General features: G+C 48.0%; 1 long non-coding RNA gene across 1 annotated transcript in view; it reads right to left on the bottom strand.

Annotated features, from left to right (window-relative positions):
- Nucleotides 1-3,381: 3,381 nt before the first annotated feature.
- Nucleotides 3,382-18,732, bottom strand: part of LOC144762834 (uncharacterized) — a 78,275-nt gene continuing 62,924 nt past the window's right edge. The window contains exons 4-6 of the long non-coding RNA XR_013596148.1: nucleotides 15,174-15,350; nucleotides 7,127-7,477; nucleotides 3,382-4,604 (exon numbers count right to left, since the gene is read on the bottom strand). This is a non-coding gene — a long non-coding RNA (uncharacterized LOC144762834). The remainder of the gene's footprint in view (nucleotides 4,605-7,126; nucleotides 7,478-15,173; nucleotides 15,351-18,732) is intronic.

Raw genomic sequence — 18,732 nt, 5'->3', positions numbered from 1 at the left:
TGGAGTCTCATATGGGGGAGTGATTCGGTTAAGGACTGGAGAGGCTGGAATCTATTAAATTGCAACAACATGAAGGTACCTCTCCAACCATAGATCAGACTGACACTTTTGGCGTCAGAAGTTACTTTTATTAACTCCGAAGCTATTCAATTGCTGTACTTTATCTCTTTATATAGTTTTCCCATCTCTTTATATAGTTTTCCCATTTCTTGAATTGAACCATACAATTCCAATGGCTTGTGACATTTGTTTATTCATATGCCAAAACCTTTTGGCTGAATCAAACAATTAAACATTTTTTAAAGAAATGGAAGTGGAACATCACATTTACACATTTACATAATACACAAAACGTATTTCTACAGTGTTCAGGGCAAGACTGTGACATAAATGAATCAATAGATTTGTCACTGCAAGTAAACACATTAAACAGTATGTAAAAATGACAAACACAGCAAATTACTCATTTTGTACAGATAAATAAAACGTATATGTCCTGCTATACTTTTGAATGATGGGGCCTAATTGTTTTTATCTCCACTGTACTTTTTAATTGTGTGGTCCTTGTGAGGTCAGAGTGCACATGTAGACCTCCTGGGCTGCACCAATTTAATTATAGCCCAGACTGATCATTATTTGATACAATATTTCAATCTGGTTACTCTTGGCCTGAAGCGAGTAATGCCAACGTGTTTCAACCTTCGTGGTGGGACCTTAAGATATTTTGATTGAAGGTCTTCATCAGGGCAGAAAAAGTTTTTTGTAGGACACGACTATTCATGGACAGGAGATCAATAGTGTATGAGGGTTTGGGTCTGTCAGTGGCGTAAATAAAGCTTGTCACATCAGTTTTTTCTTTAGCTTCTTGTTGCCATACTTATCTTGATGTCTTCTTCAAGTAGAAGTCTTTCTTATATGAGTTTCTAAATACACTTGAGGGCTCCAATCTCCTCCGTCACGTTTGCTGCCGACCAAAACATCACAGAAAATAATAAAAAGCATGTAAGCTTTTCAATAACAGTGAAAACAGGAAAAATATTTAATATCACAGTTATAGCCCTTACACCCCCATTGTGCTATCTGTAAATGCTATGCTAGCTTTAGTAGATGAATAAATAATAGGCTTGCGTTTCGGAGCTGATGCACATTTCTGGACAAAAGGGTTTGTCAGTTATTTCGAGCTCAAGGCCAAGAGCAAGGAGATTGTGTCTGTGCAAGAACACAGTCCTGTCACCAGTTCATGAAGGCAACATGGAATGCTTCTTAGAGCCCCAGAGAGTCTTGGTGGAGGCATCTATGGTCAAGATGGAATCTGGTGCTGTGCTCATCTGGATCTGCATTCTTCATCTGTGACCTTGGTGAAGTTTATCCCCTAACTAAGTGGTCAAGTGGCAGTCCTTATATACTGTATCTTATCTGAGATGGAATTTGTAAAGTCACTTGTGGGATGTTCTAACAAAATCATGCACATCAGTGGATGTACTAATACAGTAACATTAAGTAAATATAGACTACATTGTTTGAGTTATGGTTATTTGTCCTTTAAAAAGGCACCTGTCCAAGACTGATGTTGCACTGTCTTTTTTCTTTAGGTCTATATCTAAATGACTTGACACTTCCACAGTTCTTGGGAAGATAAGCACAAACAATATATGTGTCAAAGTCAGACATGTTGATAATAATAATACAGAAAATGGAGCCTCGGCCTACTTAAAATGGAGTCGGGCCTTATAGACTTTGCGTCATAATGACATGCAATATCTGGGCCAAAGATAAACTAGCTAGACAAACTAACTAAAATGGAGATTGGAGCTAAAATGGAACATGATCTGTATGTGTTTAACAACCTAAAACTAAAAGAAAGAAGCCTAAAAGCAAGTGATAAAATAAATAAAATAGTAGCATTATGAAGGGATACAGTCATAAGATTTATAACATTCATAGAACAATTTCTAAACTAAATAGTCACTAAGGGCCATATGTAGGTGGGCCAATACCGGTCGGTAACAGTGAAATTCAGTAAATTTCACCGTTACCGATCGGTATTTAGGCAAATGAGATGTAGGGAAGGATTCGGTAATTATAAATTGGTAAATACCGATTCATCATTACCGATTTCAAAATTACCGAATCCGAATTACTGATTCATTATTTACCATTTAAGTCGATAATACCGAATTTCATGAAATTCGGTATTTAGGAGTCGTAATTAACACTGACTGAAAGCAGGTGGTAATCAGCCTCAGTGTATATAAGCAATCCCAAAATGCAACAGTGTGATCACTATGGCGGCTTTCTATGTGATTGCAAGGCGGCTACGGCTAAAGGCAGCAGGAGTGAAGATCTGGAGACGGGAGGAGCGCATGTACAGACAGCGCATCACACTCTTCCAACAGACTGAGGCTGAGATCCATGAAAGGTACATGCTACACCCCCACACCATCCTGGACTTGATAAAGGACCTGCACCCACTCCTGGAGCACCCAACACCAAGGGCGCACGCCATACCACCACATGTGCAGGTGCTCTGTAGCCTACAACTACTTGCATCTGGCAGTTACCAGGGGGTGATAGCTGCGGTAGGCGGGGCATCTCAGAGTTGCCTGTCCCGTTTCTTCAGAAAGTTCCTGGATGCCATGATGCAGAGAATGCATCACTACATTAGCTTCCCAAACACACAGGCGAAACTGCTGAAAACCAAAACAGGCTTTTACCAGATGGCACAGTTCCCGCATGTCATAGGGTGTATTGATGGCACACACATTCCAATCTGCCCACCTGCAGCCACTGAGTATATCTACAGGAACCGAAAGTCCACCCACTCCATAAATGTGCAGGTAATCTGTGATGCTGCCAACATAATCACTGACATCGTGGTCAAATTTCCTGGGAGCACCCACGACTCATACATCTTCCAGAACAGTGAGATCTACACACGCCTGGCTGCGGGAGAATTTGGAGAAGGATACCTGCTAGGTAAATCACTGTGACACACCCTGATAGTTACTGCAGATGAATGTGTTTTGGTGTATGTAACTAATGGCACTCTCTTTCTCACCTAGGCGATAGCGCATATGCTGTGTGGTCATTTATCCTCACTCTCTACCTAAACCCATCAACCCCGAGTGAGAGACGATACAATGTGGCACACAAATCAACACACAACGTTGTGGAGCGCACCTTTGGACTATTGAAAAGCAGATTCCGCTGCCTCCACAAAAGCGGAGGCGCCCGTCAGTACACACCCATCATCTGCTGCAAAATCATTGCAACTTGTGCTATGCTGCACAACCTTGCCACAAAGAAAGGTACAGAAGTTGAATTAATTGATTTTGAGGACAATGATGATGAATTTGCACAGCCAGAGCTCAACACAGCAGGAGTGGCGCCAGCATCAGATGGGAGACAAAGACGGACAGAGATCACACGCAACTATTTTTAAGTAAGTAAGGAGACACAGCCAGTTGTTGTATGTAATGATGTAGTTTTAATATCTGGGCACTATGCCACAACATCTAATTTGTGACATCCATAGAAGGAAGTCATGGGTTACTTCACCCAATTCAGTTCTGAAAATGTGGGCTGCATCAGCATCTGCGGCCACGCACAACAGTGTTGGATGCCATCAGCTGACTGTCGTCACTGGCTGTGGAACCAGTGCCAGCCCCAGGCTGTCTGCTTTTCCTCCGGGTGTCTGTTGCAGGGGGGTAATGCTGCTCCGATGTGTCCTCGCTGTCCCCAACTTCCACAGCACCAGTAGTGGCAGACTGATTCATCAGCAGCACCTCAAGTGCAATGGTTACCTTTACCAGCCCCCTAGAGACATCAGTGCTGCAGTGCGCCAGCCCCTCCTGCATGGCCACGGAGCGCCTGCAGAGCAGAGAAGTGACAGTTGCTAGGTGGTTCACTGCCCTCGTATGGTGTTCCATTTTCTGCCTCTGCCTGCGCCGTGCTACCCTGTCCTCATCCATTTTGCTGCACAACAGCATCACTGACTGGGACATGTCCCGCATGCCCGAAGCCATCTCCTTCATGCCCTCAGCTATTGAGCTAATGCCCTTCTCAATGTTCACCATGTTGTTATCGAGGAGCTTCATTTGTCACTGTACCGACTGAAATGCCTTGCCTTGTAGGCGCTGCACCTTCACCATGTTTGCCTCCAGCCCTGCGACGACACCATGACCCTCACCCTGTAGGGGTGGACTGCTTTCCTGAGCCCTGCGGCGGCGTCTGGCACCTGTGTATGCTCCCTCAGTGGTGGACAGCAAACCAGTATTACTGCCATCCAGTGGCACAGTTGATGTTTCCCCCCTTCGTGTCTTCTGAGGATGACTCCATCTCCTGGAGTGTGGCAACAGCATGCCTCCTGGGTTTAACCACTGCAGGTGGTGTTGCTGCTGGTGAGGCTAGCAGTAGTGGTGATGCTGGCAGTGGTGGTGACGCTGGCAGTGGTGGCGAGGCTGGCTGTGGTGGCGAGGCTGGCTGTGGTGGTGAGGCTGGTTGTGGTGGTGTGGTGTGCCCTGCACTTGTACTGGCCTTCTCTGTTCTGTCCTTCCGGGGTGCCCTTTCTTCCTTGTCCTGAGCAGTCCTGTGCGATATCTCGCCTGTGGACAGAAATTGTACATTAGCTCAGTGGTCCTGCAGCCCTGAATTGCAATATTAAATATTCATTTCTGCCACCCTATCTCATTGTCGTCTGCCTGCTTATCGCTGATGTGTGTCACATGCCTTGTTGTTCAGTGCGATTACTGTCATGATACGGGTTTCACTGACTAAATCTCCCATAATGCATTGCTGGTCTTAACAAAGACCTGTACTGGAGTGGGATTCACACAGCCTAATTGGGGATTTGGGATAGGGAAATGGGGGGTGCATAATGCTGTGCATGCTTCTTACCTTGTTTGGTAGCAGCTCTGGCAGAGCTGTCTGCATCCCCGATTCCATAGACACTTTCTGGCTCTATCGTGGACTCCACAAGCTGCTCAAATTCAGTCAGGGCAGGTGCCCTGTTCCTCCCTCCTCCTGTCTGTCTGGCTTGTTTTTTTAGATCCGCTATCTTCTTTTTGGTGATGCTCCTGATGTCATACCACCGTTTCTTGAGCACTTCAATGTCCCGGGGGGTCACTCCCATGGCATTTACCTGTGCCTGGATTCCCAGCCAGATTTTTCTTTTTTCCGTTTCAGCCACTTGCAGGGACTGCTTCCCAAACAGCTTGGTATGCTGTTTTACTACCTCCTCCACAAGGACCTGCAGTTCATTTTGGCAGAATTTCAGTTTCCTCTTCCTTTCTCCTCCTTCTCTTTCTGTGTCCTGGCTGGCCATTGTGCACGTTTTTCTGGAAAAGTTTACCCAGTGGACTCTCTGTTGCTCTCCTCTGAGCTCCCAGCCTCTCCAGAAGGTTCTGATTGAGTGCACCTGCCTGGGTGTGGCCACTTCCTGGTTGGGAGGGGTGGTGGCTGCACAGGATTGGCTGATTCCTCAATTGCTGTTTTTTTTTTTAAATGTACAACTCGGTAACATTTTTACGACTTTTACCGAATCTGTAACATTTACAGATTTTTTACGTACATCGGAAATACCGATTTCTAAATACTGATTTGGTAAGATTCGGTATTGAGGAATCGGTATTTCCAAGTTACCTACATATGACCCCAAATTACCACTGAATGTGTTTTTTATTGATCTTGCTTATCAGACATATTCATCGTACATTTACAGAAAAAAGCACATGCCAGAAACATGCATTTGATGAAATAGCAATTCAACACTTGTTACATGTTAAATAACCCTTATCTTCAAACTGAAACGAAAAAGGGGTCACTGTGCTGGCCGATATGATCCTTACAACACTTGAAGGACTGCCTTGCTGCCTGAGTAGGAAGACTGGACCTGTTTGTGTCAGGCTCCGTGGCACGCGTTGCCTTTACCTTGTTTGGTAGCAGCTCTGGCAGAGCTGTCTGCATCCCCGATTCCATAGACACTTTCTGGCTCTATCGTGGACTCCACAAGGTGCTCAAATTCAGTCAGGGCAGGTGCCCTGTTCCTCCCTCCTCCTGCCTGTCTGGCTTGTTTTTTTAGATCCGCTATCTTCTTTTTGGTGATGCTCCTGATGTCATACCACCGTTTCTTGAGCACTTCAATGTCCCGGGGGGTCACTCCCATGGCATTTACCTGTGCCTGGATTCCCAGCCAGATTTTCTTTTTTCCGATTCAGCCACTTGCAGGTACTGCTTCCCAAACAGCTTGGTATGCTGTTTTACTACCTCCTCCACAAGGACCTGCAGTTCATTTTGGCAGATTTTCAGTTTCCTCTTCCTTTCTCCTCCTTCTCTTTCTGTGTCCTGGCTGGCCATTGTGCACGTTTTGCTGGAAAAGTTTACCCAGTGGACTCTCTGTTGCTCTCCTCTGAGCTCCCAGCCTCTCCAGAAGGTTCTGATTGAGTGCACGTGCCTGGGTGTGGCCACTTCCTGGTTGGGAGGGGTGGTGGCTGCACAGGATTGGCTGATTCCTCAATTGCTGTTTTTTTTTAAATGTACAACTCGGTAACATTTTTACGACTTTTACCGAATCTGTAACATTTACAGATTTTTTACGTACATCGGAAATACCGATTTCTAAATACTGATTCGGTAAGATTCGGTATTGAGGAATCGGTATTTCCAAGTTAACTACATATGGCCCCAAATTACCACTGAATGTGTTTTTTATTGATCTTGCTTATCAGACATATTCATCGTACATTTACAGAAAAAAGCACATGCCAGAAACATGCATTTGATAAAATAGCAATTCAACACTCGTTACATGTTAAATAACACTTATCTTCAAACTGAAATGAAAAAGGGGTCACTGTGCTGGCCGATATGATCCTTACAACACTTGAAGGACTGCCTTGCTGCCTGAGTAGGAAGACTGGACCTGTTTGTGTCAGGCTCCGTGGCACGCGTTGCCTTTAACGGCACCTGCGCTTGCACACGGAGCAGAGAGCCCCGCCTGTGGTTCCCTGTCAGCATGGGGGGGGAGCGGCGCTTAGGGCTGTGTAAGGGAAAGATCCACGCTGGTAACGTGCTTCGCGTTCCAGTTTGGATCTCGCCTGGTCTCCCACCGCTCGCTGCATTTCCTTACTCTCCTTATCTGCTTCAGTCCTGGATCACCGGTTCCCAAGTTGGTAGCTTGTTTGCTGTTTGGTCCCTGAAGGGCTCTTTCGCTTCCTAGGTCCTCAGGTGTTCTTCCGGGGCTAGTTGTTTGCTGCTCTTCTCAGATTGCGATACATTGTTGCTAGAAGGCTGCGGTAGTGTTAACCCTTGGCATCCTGTTTTGTGAGGCATATATACAAGCAAAGGGATTTAAAGTGTCACAGTATCTTTGTTTTTGGGTTTGTATTACGAAACTTTATTGCAGAATATAGGAGCAGTACTTATCTGATTGTCTTGTGTTTCTTTGAGCCATCCGGGCGATTCTTTTGTATTCCAGTTGCTATCAAAAAGAGATACTGGCATTAGAAAGTTAGTCTAAATCTTTATCAAAGTTATTTGCATGATATTAGACCCCTATTTATTTTATTCCTTTTGCTCGGTACCTCCTCTTACGAAGGGAAATTAGTTTTTGGGTTTTCCCCTGTGTATAGGAGTACAGATATATTTTTGTTTTGCCTATGGGGTCCTCCAAAACTATGGTGATTCTAACCTAGGTTAGTATTCCATCTTTCTGGTTTCATATGCTAACTATTGCTGTCCTATCACTTTTTTTTTTTTAAACAAATTTTATTGACTGAAGATACATATGTATGCAAAGCTCTGTAACCCAGAGTCAATCGCCATCATCATCGTCCTAATAGCTACCTCAGTGATTTACAGTAAATGATAAGAGAATAAAGAAAGTACACAACAGAACCCCCCCATCAACAAACCCCTCCCCCCCCCCAGCACTGCCGCCTGCTTGGTTCAGCACCTATAGGTGATAAACAGTATACGCTATGTACACACAGTCTACAGTACGTGATGTCGTAAAGTTCAATCTTTCACAGAGTTGGAAGGGCCGCCTCCTCCGGTGGAGGGTCCAACTCCAGACCCCTGTAGTCCGCCCATCGCTTCCAGATCTTAAAGTGTTTCCAAGGGCAGCCCCTAGCCACATAGACTGGTAGTTCAAGCCCCATACAAAAGTCCAGCCCGTTCTTCCAGGCCGCCAGCGGTGGAGCCCGGGGCGCCTTCCATGCTCTCGCAATGTCTCGTTTTGCCAGCGTTAATCCCAGTAACAGTAGGTGCCGCTTGTGCCTATTACCCCCCACCCCGGCCATCACATGAAGCAGTACTAATTTAGGGTTTTGAGGGATCTCCCAGGACAGAACCTCCTCCAGGCATCTAAGAACCCCGTTCCAAAATCTCTGCAGCGCCCCACATTCCCACACTGTATGTATCAGAGTACCCACCCCCATCCCGCAGCGCTAACAATCAGGGGACCTCACCATGCCCGCTCTCCACAGTCGCTGTCGGGTGTAGTAGGTGCGGTGCAGGTATCGGAACTGGATGAGTCGCAGGCGCGTGGAGATCGCCGCCCCCCCCGAGGACCCTCTAAGGCCTCCACCCAGTCTTCCTCCTCCAAATCGCCCACATCCTGTTCCCATGAAGTCCTAAGGCGCTGCAGATCCGGAGAGCAATGTCGCACAAGCGTCTGGTAAATGCGGGGCAGCTTTTTGTCTGGTAACTCACCTATAAATAATTTGGCTTCAAGCGGGCTAAACTCAGGGAGTTGCTCCAGACCCGCCACATACGGCAGTAATGCGTGGCGAAACTGAAGATACCCGTAAAACTGTGTCTGGGGCATGTCAAATTCCTTCCGCAGAGTCTCAAATGTCTTGAGGACACAGCCTGACATAACATCCCCCAAGGTAGAGATGCCAATCGCATCCCATCCCCGGAAACCCACCAACGTGCACATCTGAGGCAGCCTACCATTGCTCCACAACGGGGTTTCCTGGGTGAGCCTGTTCCACCAGCCCATACGGCGCAGGGCCTGCCTCCACACCTGAAAAACCACCTGGGTGGCAGGGGGAAGAGACCGTCTCAGCGGCGTCGAGTATAAGAGTGTATGTAAGGACGCGGTTCCCATTAGGGCCCTTTCGACCGCGTAGGCTGGATCGCTTCTATCGGTGTACCACCACTCGTTAAGTATCATCAGGTGTGAGGCCTGATAATATAACAGCACATCCGACGTGGCCAGCCCCCCTATATACGTGGATAGGAAGCACGTGCGCAGGGCCACTCGCGCCACGCCCCCCTCCCACAGGAAGCCACTCAGCGCCGAGTTAAGTCGTTGAAACCATCGAGGCGGAACCGCATGTGGATGGTTCTGCAGTTGATATAGTAGGCGCGGGAGTGCTACCATTTTAAAGATGGTAGACCGTCCCATAATAGACAGAGGCATCTTGGACCATACTTTCAAGTCCTCACGCGTACGGTCCCACACAGGAGTAAGCTTACGTTCTCGGGATAGGGCCGCGTCTTCTGTCAAGAAAACACTTAGGTACTTCACCCCTTCCGCGGCCAGCTGTAGGCCGGATGCCCAGTCCCCCACCGCCTGCGGGCCTCCCAGCGTCCACAGCGTGAATTTGCTCATATTCATGAATAAGCCGGACGCTTCGCCAAAAATCTGCAATATGCGCAGCAGCCGTGGCCCAGAGCGGTCAAGATCAGTGAGAAAAAAATAACACGTCATCCGCGTAGGGTGCAATTCGATCCGCGCGGCCCGCCGACCACTGGAATCCTTTAAGCTGGGCATCTATGCGCACCCACGCCGCAAGAGGCTCCATGGTGAGCGCAAACAGGTAGTAAGCCTGCACCGGGGCCCCTCCACGATCTCCCTCGCAAGAGATCTCCACTCAGGCAGAGCGGGCGCCCCACTCCAGTCTTCCCCGGCGCCCGCAGGAATGTCCTGATCTGGCAGCCCCAAAATCGAGGCCCCGGCTGCCTAGGCCTCGCCGGACCTTCTCGTGACCCGTCTCGTTGCCGGGCAGCAGCGCCGTCACCCAGGCCCCCACAGGGCAGAAACCGCTACCGAGCGTAGCCCGGCGTGTCCGCAACCAGCTGCTATGGCAGGGACCCACTTCCGATGCCCAGGGCAGGATATATGTCGCAGGATTCTTCTAGGCTGGCCGGAGCTGAAGCTCTACACGGCCGCCATGCTCGCTGGCTTAGTCACGCCCCCTGTCCTATCACTTTTAGACCTTTGTCTGTCTTTCTAGGTAGTGGGGTGTTCTGTCATCCCTGGGAGCTGTTTCTTTGTACAAGTTGGATTCGTCTATCCAAAGTATCCCCCAGGAATAGGTGGGGTATATGACTAGCTTGCTTGTGTTTATACTTAGTACTCACCTTGTGCTTTCTCCTGTAGGATTATAGAAGACTCTCTCAGAAGATCGAGTGGACATCTACCCCTTCTTCCTTCTCTTGTTTTGTTTCCCTTGTTTTCCCCACCTTCCCTCTATTGCTTTGCTTTAGTTGGGCGAAGGAGGTGGGTGAGGGAAGTTGGGGGCTAGCCTCATGTTCGTCCATGCTGTCCCTGCAGTAAACTCAGGTGAGCTCTCACAGAACGCAAAGCCCACGTTTATCTTGCTGCCCAGGCGTCATGGAGGAACATCCGATAACGTTAGCAGATGTGGCAAGTATGATAGGGAGCCTACAGAAGCAAACCCTGGCCCTGTCTCTTAGAGTTGATTCCCTACAGCAAACCTCTCGTAATGGGCACCCCTCTGATGATCCTACAGGCCCCTATGCTTCCATGTGTACCTCCTCTCCTCCATCTTCAAGCACTACTCCTCCAGTGTATCACATCACAACACCTTCGTCTATCCCTTTAGCACCCCCAGAACGGTTTATGCGTGATCCACCTAAGTTTGCCACTTTTATCAATCAGTGCCAGCAGCACTTTATGTGCAAGGCTTCCTGCTTTCCCACAGATCAATCCAAGGTGGCATTTGTTTTGTCATACATGGGTGGGAGGGCCACCACTTGGTCTATTCCCTTAGTGGACAGAAACGATCTCCTGTTCTACAATTACCAAGCTTTTAAAGAGTTAAGGCGTCTATTCGACAGACATTCTTTTATGCAGTCTGTGGATACAGAGTTGTTAATCCTTACACAAGGATCTAAGGATCTTATTTTATCTCTTATGTTTCATGTTTTAACAGGTTGGGGGCCGAAGCTGGTTGGACGGAAGCCAGATGTAGTGCTCTCTTTTACAAGGGGTTGAGAGATTCATTGAAAGACATGTTAGCACAGATGGTTGACCCTCCCGAATCCTGTGATGCATTAATTGACTTGGTCGTACCGTTAGATCACTGCCTACATAAGAGAAAAAGGGAGAAAGGACGCACTGACTCCAAGTTTCTTGCTGTTAGAGAAAGGAAACCAGAAATGGAGAAACCCATTGAGGATGCAGAACCCATGCAAATAGGCAGCATTAAAGGGCCCCTGAGTCAAGACGAGAGGCAGAGCCAACGAGCCAACAATTTGTATCTTTACTGTGGCAAATCAGGGCACTTCTTGAGGGACTGCCGAGTTAAACCCCTGAAACGTATGGAGTAGGGAAACTGATTAACCTGAGCATGGTGGAGATAAATCGCTCAGGTGGGACAGGTTTACCGGTCTCCCACCTGGTACGGTTAGGGCCCACATCGTATCCTCTCAACACTTTTTCCTCTCTGCTCAACTCAGTTGGGGTGATCAAAGCATTGACATTCAACTTATGCTTGATTCTGGTGCCACAGGGAACATTATAGATTCAGCCTGGGTAGAGAACATGTGTATCTCTGCAGAATCAAAAGGTACTGTGGACATTGTGAAAACCATTGACGGTAGTCATATGAAGTCAGGGCCTATAACACACACCACCACACAGTTACATTTGTTACTTGTAAATCAACATCATTTTGATATCATCTCCTCACCACAGTTCCAAGCCATAATTGGTCTCCCTTTTTTGATGAAACATAACCCCAACATCAACTGGGAAAACCATACCATAGAGTTTGCTTCAGAACACTGTAAGAACCATTGTCTGGAGCCTCCCATAACAGTGCAATAGGTGGCTAGCAGTACAGATTGTAGGATACCTGTGTTACCGAACTGTTATGACGTATTCCAAGACATGTTCGACCAAGAGAAAGCATCCACCCTGCCACTTCATCGGTCGTATAACTGTCGTATAGACATGGTGCCCAGTGCCAAAATCCTGTGTAGTTGGATATATGCCCTGAGTGAAAAAGAGAACATCTATTTGAGGGTGTACTTGGACGACATGCTGCAAAAAGGTTTCATTTGCCCTTCGTGTTCTGCCGTGTCCTCCCCTATTTTCTTTATACCAAAACCGGAAGGGGGTCTTAGATGTTGCATCAACTATAAAGCCCTTAATGGCATAACTATTAAAAACCAATATCCCTTGCCTCTGATACAAACACTGCTCGACTAGGTTAAAACAGCCTATATATTCACTAAGTTCTATTTGAGAGGTGAGTATCACTTGGTTCGAGTAAGAGCAGGAGATGAATGGAAGACGGCCTTTCGAACCAAATTAGTGCTGTATGAGTATTGAGTGATGCCTTTTGGACTTTGTAACACCCCGCAGCCTTTCAATATTTTATCGATGACGTATTCAGAGAGACCTTGGACTTAGACACTATTGCGTACATCAATTTGACATCCTGATCTACTCCTCCTCTGTGGAGGAACATGTCTGACATGTCAAAAGCATTCTAACCCGTCTCAGAGATAACCACCTATACATTAAACTAGACTGATGTGAGTTTCATGTCCCTGAGGTCATCTTCTTAGGCTTTGTTTTATCAGCACAAGGGGTGACTATGGATCCCCAAAAGGTTACTGCCATCACTAAGCGGCCCTCTCCTTGTTCCATAAAGGAAGTGCACAGCTTTCTGGGCTTCTCCAATTTTTATAGGTCATTCATACAAGGATTTGCTGCACTCACAACTCCCATCACTTGACTCCTGAAGAAAGGGATGCTGTTCAGTTGGACACCTGATGCTGAAAAGGATTTTCCTGTTTAAAAGAAGCCTTTGTTACCGCCCCTGTTCTGGTGCATCCTGACACTTCGCAGCCATGTCTATTGGAAACAGACACATCCCAAGTGGCTATAGGGGGAGTGCTGTCTCAAAGAGTCAGACAGACAGGATATCTAAATCCCATAGCGTACTATTCCCATAAGCTGACTCCTGCTGAAGTAAACTACTCAGTAGGGGCTAGGGAGTTATTGGCCATAAAATGAGCCTTCGAAGAATGGCGTAAGTATCTGCTTGGGGCTCTGCACACAGTAACCATTGTCACCGATCACAGAAATCTGCAGTTCTTGAAGTCCGCCAAGGCCTTATCTATGAGACAGTTGAGATTCATTTCTTTAGCGATTTCGATTATGTCATCCAGTTCCAGGCTGGCACCAAACACGGTAAGGTAGATGCCCTATCCCGTTTTGGCTATGACCTTCCTGACGGGCTAAGTGTACAAGAACTACCATTCATCTTGAATCCTGATCGTGTATTAGGGGGTACCTTCTCGGAAGTTTCTTTTATGAAAGAGGTGGCCATTGCACATAAATCAGATGAACTAAGAAACATTGAAACTAAGCACAATGGGGTCAGGAAGAACAACTTGGTCTTTGTTTGTTCTCCCTACTCAGTCACTTCAGGCACAAGAACTGGGTTGGTGTCATACGCAAGCTTTAGCAGGCCACCCTGGATACAAGAAAACCCTTTCCCTGCTCAATAGGTATTTTAGGTGGCCATCCATGAATCAAGATGCCTGTTTGTATGTAGTAGAGTGCTATATCTGCGCTCAAAGTACCAGTCGGTCTCTTAACTCCTCTACCTACACCCCCTGCACTATGGCACTCCATTTCTATGGATTTTATTGTGGAACTGCCTTCTACTAAACTAGGGCACACTGTCATATTTGTCGTTGTTGATATGCTATCTAAGATGTCTCACTTTAAACCCCTAAAGAAACTACCTACTTCCAAAGAACTAGCTTGTATGTTTCTCCAACAGATAGTGCGTCTTCATGGCTTACCCTCCGTCATTGTCTGAGAGAGGGGCCCTCAATTTGTGTCCTGTTTCTGGAAAAGGTTGAATAGCATGATGGGGATAGATGTACGTCTCTCTACGGCTCAACATCCTCAGACCGATGGTCAGACGGAAAGGGTCAACCAGTGTTTGGAGCAATATTTGCGGTGTCACCTCCTACAGGGAGAGAAGGATTGGGACTCGGTCTTATGGACTGCAGAGTTTGCATATAACAACAGTGAACATGTATCTATTTGGGTTTCCCCTTTTTTTTTACCTATGGGTTTCACCCTCGTTGTGGTCTAGTCTCACCCTTCACACCTTCTACTTCTCCAGCTGCTCAAGAAATGTTATCTCTCCTCCAGAATATACATGCGTCTGCTACGAAATCTTTAGATGAGGCTAAAAACAAGTATAATATGGGAGCAGACTGGCATCGTCGACAATCGCCTGTTTATGCTACGGGAGACAGGGTATGGTTGTCCACTTGAAACATCCAGCTGAAGGGCATGACCAAATTCAAGCCTCACTTTATTGGTCCTTATGTTGTTACCCAAGTAGTGAACCCTGTTGCTCTGAAGCTTGACTTGCCTGCCTCCTTGCGGTTGCATCCTATTTTTCATGTAACTTCAGTGAAACCTGTCACCCCTGGTACTGTTGTTCCTATACAGCCTCCCCCTGTTTTGCTTGATGATGGTCCTGAGTATGAGGTAGCATACATTGTGGACTCCCGTAGAGTGCGTCGGCGGTTGCAATACCTGATTCACTGGAAGGGCTCCTGGTCTGATGAACGGTTGTGGGAACCAGCTTCTAATGTGCATGCTCCTCATTTGGTTCATTTGTTCCATCGCCGATACCCTCACAAAACCAAGCCTGTTGGGGGTGGGGTCTTGGGAGGGTTGTACTGTCAGGCTCCATGGCGTGTTACCTTTAACGGCACCCGCGCTTGCACATGGATCGGAGAACCCCACCTGCCGGTCCCTGTCAGGGGGGAGGGGATGCTTAGGGATATGTAAGGTCGAGATCCACACTGGTAACGCGTTTCGCGTTACAGTTCGAATCTCGACTCGCCTCCCACCGCTCACAGCATTTCCTTGCTTTCCTTACCTGCTTCAGTCCTCGATCTCCGGTTCCCACGTTGGTTGTTTGTTTGCTGTTTGGTCCCTGAAGGGCTCTCCTCTTCCAAGGTCCTCGGGTGTTCTTCCAGGGCTAGTTGTTTGTTGCTCTTCTCAGGTTGTGATACATTGTTGCTAGAAGGCTGCAGTAGTGTTAACCCTTGGCATCCTGTTTTGTGAGGCATAGAAAAAAGCATTTAAAATATTATTTTTTTTGAAAATATTTTTATTGCAGATTTGCGTAATACTGAACCATTCTTTTCGGCAATCCTGCTGGTGACAGTAGCACTGCATAACTCGTTAAATAAAACATTACACAGCCAGTAAGCCCACATCCCAGAGGCCGGGCGGCGTTAACTGGAAAGTTGCTGGAAGCATAGAACTGTGCAGCAGGAAGTTCTGGCATCTGCTTTTCTTTTCCCCCCTTCCACCCAGTCCTCAATGTATAAACAGTCATATCCCCAAGAGGCAATAGCAAGGCGTCAGTACAATCTTGACTCGGTATCCCTTGTCTAATCTCCCTTCGCCTACTCTATGGATCTCCTCGTGTACTAATCTCGGTGTGCCTTATCCAAGTGGCTAACAGATTATCCCTTATCCCACCCCCCTCCCCGGGTCCTCATCCTCGAATTGCAGATGGTAACATCTCTACCAATGTGAGTGAGCAGGAGTCGCTGGAAAGTATGGTATGTGATGCGGTGTCCCTGGTGTATTATGGGGTAGCCCCGCCTTCTGAGTGCTGTTCTGCCTGGTCATCCTGCATATCATAGTCGCGCAATGCCTGTGTCAGAGCGTCCCATGCTCGAGCCGATTCTAATGCCTTTTCAGTATGCTGTCGCTGCGCAGTTTGGAATCTGATCAAACTCTCTCCATTAGCCCATTTGAGGAACTCGTTCCTCCATCTCATGCTATTCGGTCCTATCGCTGCCTTCCAGTGTCGTGTAATTTCGCGCTTGGCTATTACTAGTCCCATGTCTATGAATTTACTGGTAATCTTATTTTTAGGGGTATGGAGCAACCAGTGCAGCACGCCTACTGCTATGTCGAATACCTAACTTCATTCCGTGATCGCATTCAGGGTGTCTCCTACCTCCTTCCAATATAGCTCCAGCGCCGGACATGTCCACAGCATATGGCCCAGCTCTGCCCCAACTAGTGCGCATCTGGGGCAAGCCGCCCCGTCTGCATTGAAGTACCTTTGGATCCTTCCCGGCGTAAGGTATGCGCAGTGGAGGACAAAAAAGTGCACCAGTTGAAATTTGGCGTTGCGCGTGCTCTTCTGGGCCCGCCGCACAATCTGCGCCCAAGTTGTTTCATGTATGGGTCTTCCTACCTCCATTTCCCATTTCCCTTTCAATGTCGTTAGAGGAGGTAAATCTTCATTAACCATTCTGGAGTAAAGACAGGTGACTGCCTTGTAAGTTCCAGCAGAACTCATGGCATATTGGCACGCCATTGTCGTTTTCGGCTCGGTCAGGCCTTCTTTCCAGTGTATCTGTATCGCTTGTGTTAACGCGGCGTGGAGCAAGAAGTCCCCCCTAGGTAAGTCGTACCGTTCTAGTAGCGTCGGGTAGGACATCAAGGCCCCATCCTCATATAAGTCTCCCACCATCTGTATTCCCGCCTCTTCCCACATCTGCAGTCTCGACCAGTCGCCTCCGTGCGGGAGCGCTGTCAGCATTCCCAGTGGTATCTCAGGGGCGTATGGATGTATCACCCCCGCCTTGCGCTGAGTGCGGTTCCAGCATTGCCGTATCGTGTTTCCCTCGAGAGATAAAGCGCGTGGTACTAGTTTTTGCTGTAGTGCTATGAAGGAAAGAACATGACGAGGGATGCCTTGGTCTCTGGTTCGTTCCGGGCCTCTAAATTCCCGAGCCACCTCTTGAGTGTAAATCTGCAGTTGCGCTGCCAAATAATATAGTTCCCTATCAGGACCGCCATCCCTCCCTCTGATTTGGGTCTTAACAGTGTCTTCAGAGCCACTCTTCGCCGACCCGTCCCCCAAAGGAAGGACACTATCATAGATCTCAAGAGTCGGATGGTGGCAGCTGGAATCCACACAGGTAGTGTCCTAAAGTAGTATAGAAACCGTGGTAGTGCCACCATTTTTAGTAGTGCCACTCGACCTGCTATGGATAGTGGGAGCGTGGCCCAAAAGGCCATGCTACTCTTCAGTGATCTCACTCCTCGCCCTATATTCCCTTCCAGTACGTCGGCCGGTGAGTGGTATATGTGCACGCCTAGATATTTTAAGCAGGCGGGCTCCCAGCGCACTGGTCTGGCTGTAGTCGGTCGTGGTTCGCCGTGGCGTACTGGAAATAAACATGTCTTGTCCCAGTCTACCCTGAGGCCCGAGACACTACCAAACCGCTGAAGCAAGCTGTCGGCGCCTTCCAATGCTCCATCGGTGTCCTCAAGGAAAAGCAGAAGGTCGTCCGCATATAGCGAAATATGGTGGCGTCCTGTTCTGTCGCTCAACCCGGCATAGTGGACGCCCGATCTGATCGATATTGCCGAATGTTCTATCGCTAGAGCGAACAGTAGCGGTGACAACGAGCACCCCTGCCTCGTACCTCTCTCGACCGGGTATTGCTGTGATGTTATTCCGCCCCTTTTTACCCTAGCTACTGCCGATATGTATAGCACTGAGGTCCACTTCAGGTATTCTTCGCCTACGCCGAAACACCGCAGTACTGCGTAGAGGTATTCCCACTCGAGGCTGTCAAACGCCTTCTCGATGTCTACTGATAATACCACCGGATGACGGGCCTCAGGGTGGCTCCCCTCCAGCAGTCGGATCAGTCGACGTACGTTTGAGGTCGTATTTCGCGTCGGGATAAATCCGGCCTGGTCTACATGCACTAGTGCGGTCATGTGGCTTAATAGGCGAGATGCTAAAATACTGCTCAGTATTTTATAGTCGGTGGTGAGCATCGAGAGCGGTCCATAAGAGGCCGTATCCTCGCCCTCTCTTCCTGGCTTCAGTAGGGGTATGATTAGTGCTTCCCGCATGGAAGGTGGCAGCCGTCCCAACCGCTTCGCCTCGCTGTAGACCTCTAGCAATCTTGGCGCCAGGAGGTCAACGTGCTTGCTATAAAATTCTATCGATTTGCCATCTAACCCTGGGGTTTTGTTCCGCGCCATGCTTTTAACGGCGCCCCGAATTTCCACCATTGTTATATCTCTGCCCATCGTCTCGGCCTGGTCCCGGTCCAACTCCGGAAAGCAGAGTCTTTCCAGGAAGGCTTCCACGGCCGGGGCCCCTACCTCCAACCCACTTCTATATAAGGATGCGTAATTGCTCTCAAAGCACTGCAGAACCTCAGTCTGGGTGTAGACCTCCCTCCCATCAGAAGTGCACATCAATACTATAGGGGTACTTCTTTTGGTGGGGTTAGCAAGCCAGGCCAACAAGGTCCCAGCCCGATCACCCTCTGCGTGCGTCCTGGCTGTGTATGCCTTATTGTTGTAGCTGCGCAAGCGCTCCGTTTCCACCGCCACAAGTTCCTTGGCCGTAGTGACCGTGTCTTGGAGCTCCTGGTGACCGGGCC

The sequence above is a fragment of the Lissotriton helveticus genome, chromosome 6 (genome assembly GCF_964261635.1).
Source record: "Lissotriton helveticus chromosome 6, aLisHel1.1, whole genome shotgun sequence".
Taxonomy (NCBI): domain Eukaryota; kingdom Metazoa; phylum Chordata; class Amphibia; order Caudata; family Salamandridae; genus Lissotriton; species Lissotriton helveticus.
The sequence above is the reverse complement of the archived record's forward strand: the minus strand, read 5'-3'. Positions and strand labels throughout refer to the sequence as shown.